At 34.3% G+C, this 6,583-nt stretch overlaps 1 protein-coding gene across 1 annotated transcript in view; it reads left to right on the top strand.

The window, feature by feature from the left end:
* Positions 1-1,644: 1,644 nt before the first annotated feature.
* Positions 1,645-6,583, top strand: part of LOC142347985 (uncharacterized) — a 113,509-nt gene continuing 108,570 nt past the window's right edge. The window contains exon 1 of the mRNA XM_075399149.1: positions 1,645-2,354. The gene's annotated coding sequence lies outside the window, so the exon portion shown is untranslated. The remainder of the gene's footprint in view (positions 2,355-6,583) is intronic.

The raw sequence follows: 6,583 nt of genomic DNA, 5'->3' as shown, positions 1-6,583 counted from the left end.
ATAAACTATTCGGAAAAAAAGATACTATTCGCATCTTCAATATCCAATAAACCGTTCTTAACATTGACCATATCGAAAAATTTCTGGTCAAATTTGACAGAGATAACGTGTCCGTAATTCATTCAGAAAGCAAGCATCTACTATCAAATTGAGCTGTGCCTCAAATGAGCAGTGCTTTGTCAAATATCATGTAAAACCACAATCACCGCCAACACAATTTTAACAAAACGCCTTTCAATTTGCTAAACCTTGTTCATAGAACTTAATTATCATCAACACTTCAAGTTTTTCTATCGGTGACTCTTCTCCTTCTGATAACCGCTTTTTCTTTGTCTAAATTGTACCTCTTCTACCAAAATTAACGTCAGAAATCTTTGTTGGCATTAGCAATTAATGAAATTGGGCTCGAAAACTTCCTTTCTGAGACACCACTCGACAAAATTACAGTACTTTAGGTTTCCTTGCGCATGCAGTAGTTTTAAGAAATTTCTTCATCCTAATTTGTCTGCATAACAATAAAATACTTTCCCACGGTCGCGCCTAATAAATTTACCAAAAATTTTAGCAGAAATGAACAAATTTTTAATTAATTTTTAAAATTCCGAGCAAGATATCTTGGCATGCTTAAATTTTATGCAATATGTGTTGTTATAGAGAAAATTAAGGCGTTTTTGATAGTCTTTTTACTTTAACGTTGTATATTTCTAGCTACAGTTTTATAGCTTTTACATGAAACCTAGTAGTTCTTTTTAAATTCTATCAAAAGAGAGGAAGAAATGTATTTGATTTTTAGATCACGGCTAGAGACGGGGCAAACTCTTGCTAGGAAAATTGGATAATAAATACTTGCTAGGCTCTCATGCGTGGGTGCGCTAAAATGCCTCCATTTTTCAAATCCCCCCAAAAATCTATTCAAACGTGTCCGATATACCTGCAGGCGATAATAGGAAAATATAGGAAAAACGGGAAAAATTTAGAGGGAGAAAGAACTGATTATTTGATCTTATATACAAATCCTCTCCCTTGGATTGCTGGGAAAAACGGACGGCAAGATACGGGGAAGGACAGGAAAACAAACAAAAATTGGAAAAATTGGACAAATAAACAAAATTTGAAGCGAAAGCAACAGAGAAAGTAAAATGGTGGTGTGCCTCGTTTCTTATATTTTTCACTTTTTCTCGATATTTCCTGTGTTTTACCATCGTAATAATTATTCTCACTTTTTGTATACTCAGTGACGCTGTAAGCATTCTTTCTGTTCCAATTTGCGGCAAATTTTTCTTCTTTTTGCTATTTTTGACACGGATCAATCGCTCCCAGGCATTAAAAGGCATATGAGCGAGAATACAAAGTTTTGTTTGCGAAATACAGGAAACAACACATAATAGTATAAACAAAAATAATGGAAATTGTATAAAAACAATATGTACCAAGGGGGAGGGAGAGGAGAGGAGAGGGTTGGGGGGGGGGGGGGGTGACAAAAAGGAAGGGGGTAGTAGTACTAGTAGTAGTAGTAGTATTTCTAGTAGTAGTAGTAGTAGTAGTAGTATACATTCTATAACTCTACTTAGTATAATAATGTACATGCACATATCTGTACATATTAGTGTGGTATACATAAACAGAAGACGGTATTATGCACGTTTGATGTGTACATTTTATCCGCTTACGCATTACATGCAATACCGCCTAATAACCTGCTGATTCTAATAAACAAATGATGAACCCAGGTAAGAATGGAAAGTAATAAATTCAATTTAAGTCTTTATTATAACCAGATATTAACCAACATTCCCCCACTCTTTTTAGTTACTTCTTATTCCCCTCAAAATATTTGTTAATTCTTGCCTGAAAATTCAGCCGTCATTTTTTGTTTCTACGCGTTAGCAATCTCAATGCAAGAATTTTTATTAAAAATGTTATTAGTCTATTTTATCCCGCCAAACTCGCTTTAACTTATTTTTTCCTACTTATTTATTACGCATAAAATGAAGTTCTGTAAAATCTTCCAGAAATATTTTGCCTTATTTGGAGGCAAAAATTGATTACTGTTACCAATAAATTTATTGACACGACTCAATTTATTGGTAGATAATTATCAATATTTTTCAAATTTTATCCAATTACAGGAGAAAACTTTTAGAATCGTGTAGAATTTTTTTCTCAAAAGTTTGTTATTTTACTTCCCAAAAAGAAAGGAAATGAATTTCAAATTTGTTCACGCACGTTGGATCCAATCAAAACGTAATCTTCATTTTGACAGCCCATTTTCGCAAGTGTGATGTGTTATCGTCTTTAATTTCCTGGGTTATTTGAAACTTCATCATCGTTAATCTCCAATTTTCCAATGAAAGGTAGGGTAAACTTTTGGAAACAGATTACTTTGCTCAACTAGGAGTGCAACAAGCAGTTTGAATCAAAAACTAACAACGAAGGGTTTTTTGCTACTTTGCTGTAAGAAATCGTAGAGCAAATTGACGTCAAGTGAATGAGGTAGCTAGATACTTTCTTAAAAGACAGTTCTAAAAATCAAAAAATTTGGCTTCTAAAGAAAGATGAATGAAACAACATAAAGTAAAAAATACATTAGCAAACGTAGCCAAAAAGCAGTTTGACAATACAAAAATTACAAATATGATAAATTTCTTCAACTATAACGCGCAAAAACATAGCCGCAAAAGTTTCTATAAGTAAGAGAAATTCATGATATCAGATGGCTCACAAAATTTCTATTACTTGAATTATTTAAAAAATGTCAAATTCAGCGTGCAGTTTGGTTTCCTACCTTATGTACTTCGGAACAAAAACACTTGAATAAATAGAAAATGAAAAATTACAATTGTTCAAAACTATCGCCCAAAAGTTCATCTTAATTTTTCTAAAAAAATAACAGTTCTTGGCATAATTTGTGACAATACTCAGAAAAAAGTCCGGTGGAATTTTTTGCTGGATAATTTCCAGCTTCAAGCATTCAGCGTCATCAAAACAAGCCAATACAAGATTTCAGATGCCAAAATGTTCAAATTTATGCATAATTGTTTTAAAACCCTGATCAGCTCTCAGCATTGTTGCATTCAAAATTGTGCCAAATTCAATTTCTCATAGAAAGATAGTAAAATATTTGAAAAAGTAGTCACTTAATAAAACTAAAAACGTTTTTTTAATAACTGCTAAATGAAAAACAGTTCTTGTCTTTATTTGCACATTATGGTAAATTTTGCACTAATTTGTGTTCAGTTCCCGACATATATCTTTAGCATGTTTAAAAAATTTAAATTGAGAGTGTAAACTTTTGAATTTAAAATAGGGGAGCGTAGTAGCTCAAAGATTTTTTGTCAATGATTTTAGGAATTCTCTATTTGGCATTAAGCATTTTCTTTATTAGGGAACCTGTAAAAATGAAAATTTTGTTCAGTTGTAAAAAAATTTAAGCACTACTGGATAAATAATGAAGATATACAATACATTGCCGGGAATGAACTGGCAATTAATAGCGAAAAAGCAGATTGCAGTTAAAAACAATAGGGTCCTCAGAAGGATTGTTGCAGCTATACTCTCAAGTTCAATTGAAATCTTTCGTCTTTCAATTGGATTATAATGCCTCTTGGTACCAAGGAAGCATGATATAAATCGAGAAAAAATCGCGCTTACTCAAAACAAAAACTTAAAAAGTTTTTTCTGACTCTTTTTTTGCTCTCTGGCAGAGGGAAAATTAAAACATCAGTAAAGTTTTAAAAAGTTTCAAAAGTTGAGCCAATTTCATTAATGAGTCTTTCAACAAATTTTAAAACAGTTTTTCGAACGATTCTTTTTGTTTTTTTTTTTTTGGTTTTGCCTCAAAACATAAAGGTTTTTTGCGTATTCTTCAATTAAAAAATACATTAAAAGCACTAATGAAGCATGAAAACTATTAGCAAACAAAAATGTGCAAAAAAAAGATTAGAGTAAAGACAGAGATTCGTGCCAATATTACTAGGAGAGTTCTCTGTCGTTATCAAATTTGAAAACATAAACAATGTTTTCAATTTGTTGTCTGTTCAAAAAAATTTTAAGTTCTGTTGGGGTTCTGAGAATAATGATAACAATCTCATTCTAAGAGTAAATAGGGGTGCATTCAACTCGTAAGCAAACAAAGTGTTCATTTTGGTATTCTCAGTTTTGTTTTTGATTGAAATTGATGTGCTCAAATCTTTTTTACGTTGCTGTTGTACTTTTTATTGAAAATTAACTCATGATTTTTACAATTGAGTTTATAGCGGACTAGAAGCAAACTTTTTTTACAAATACTGTTTTTTGTTTTTGACAGATGAAGCACAGTTGAGCAATATATCTGCTATTATAGACAATATCTACCATCTAAATCTTGATGGGAGCCAGGCAGTTAATTAGGTAATTTCAATACAATAGATATAACCGATCGATAATTGTTGGCAATCTGAGTCTTCAATAGCAAATAAAACAAAATAGTTTAAAATCAATGATATTATCCAAAACATAACAAAACAAAACTTTTGATAACTTTCCATAAAATGTATTATAAAAAGGCAACGATAAAAAAACTAATGGTAAATTAATATTCAAAATCTAAGCACCTGTCTTGAAGTAAAGATAACTCATCACCTAAATCTTACACGTCACCAAATAACCATAAAAAGCCTAGTCAAGTGCTATTTCGGAGCAATTTAATCAAAAATTAATGAAAAATGTTCTGTCCGAGATTGGCAGTTTATCAAGTTTCAAAGAATAATTTTATTGTCGCGAACAAAAACATTGTAATTGATTTTGGGGAATATGAAAAAAACTCCTTGTTAAAAAATGACAGTGAGTCAACTTAGCATTCAATATAAAATTGAGCATACAGAGAAAGAAACTTTTCCCAATTGTTTTTGACCATATCTGTTATCAACCTAACATTGAGAGGTTTAATTTTCAACTTGACATTAAAACTTTTTCTCCTCCCAAAGCTACAGATCCATCGATTTCATGAGAAAGAATCAGCTCTGTCATTAAATGTTTTGTTCAATTTCTTCACCTTTTCAATGAGTTGAGATTTAATTGAAGTAATTGGTAAACTTTGAGGACTTGACAAAAAAAATCCCGTTTCAAGAAAGCCAACAATTAACTGATTGTGATTCACCTTACCAAAAGCCTCCTCTGCATTGAAAAAAAAGTTTCTCTGAGAGTACAATGTTTTTTTCATAAAACTGCAAAAACTATTGATAATATTCAAAAACTGTGCCGACTGTAGACATCAAGTTAATTCAGTATGTTTATTTCCGAATATCCAAAAATGCCATATTTGTCAAGTTATATAACTGTTGCCTGCATGGAGTTCTGAAACAAGAGATAAAAACTAATTCTTTTGAGAACCAACTACTGACAGAATTGATCTTGCGACGTGTTTAGCAAATTGACTCCAAAAAAATTAAGCATTAAAGCAATAATCTATGGCCCGCTTGCATAGCGTACGTGCCGAAGCTTATCTTCGTAATTATGAATTTATCTCAATGAGCTAAAACGGTCAGTACCGACAAACCCCACACACACACACACACACACACACACACACACACACACACACACACACACACACACACACACACACACACACACACACACACACACACACACACACACACACACACACAACACACACACACACACACACACACACACACACACACACACACACACACACACACACACACACACACCACACACACACACACACACACACACACACACACACACACACACACACACACACACACACACACACACACACACACACACACACACACACACACACACACACACACCACACACACACACACACACACACACACACACACACACACACACACACACACACACACACACACACACACACACACACACACACACACACACACACACACACACACACACACACACACACACACACACACACACACACACAACACACACACACACACACACACACACACACACACACACACACACACACACACACACACACACACACACACACACACACACACACACACACACACACACACACACACACACACACACACACACACACACACACACACACACACACACACACACACACACACACACACACACACACACACACACACACACACACACACACACACACACACACACACACACACACCACACACACACACACACACACACACACACACACACACACACACACACACACACACACACACACACACACACACACACACACACACACACACACACACACACACACACACACACACACACACACACACACACACACACACACACACACACACACACTCACTCACCCCCACCCCAGCGCGTTTATCGATCCTTTTACTGAATACTTATACCTATAATTTAGAACAGTATCATTTCCGGCTGTGTGATTGATAGAGATCCATTTCCGTCATATCACGGGTGGATTTTTAATAGAAGACACAGATATTCAGTGATGCAATTAAAAGCAATCCAACTAGCAGGATATGCCCGGAAACATCTTCCCTCCCGGCAAAGTTTACAGGTGTTCTTCCTTCGTAAAAAGGCA

The sequence above is a fragment of the Convolutriloba macropyga genome, chromosome 10 (assembly GCF_964194025.1).
Source record: "Convolutriloba macropyga chromosome 10, txConMacr16.3, whole genome shotgun sequence".
NCBI classification, from domain to species: domain Eukaryota; kingdom Metazoa; phylum Xenacoelomorpha; order Acoela; family Convolutidae; genus Convolutriloba; species Convolutriloba macropyga.
This window is presented reverse-complemented; position numbering and strand designations above follow the sequence as displayed.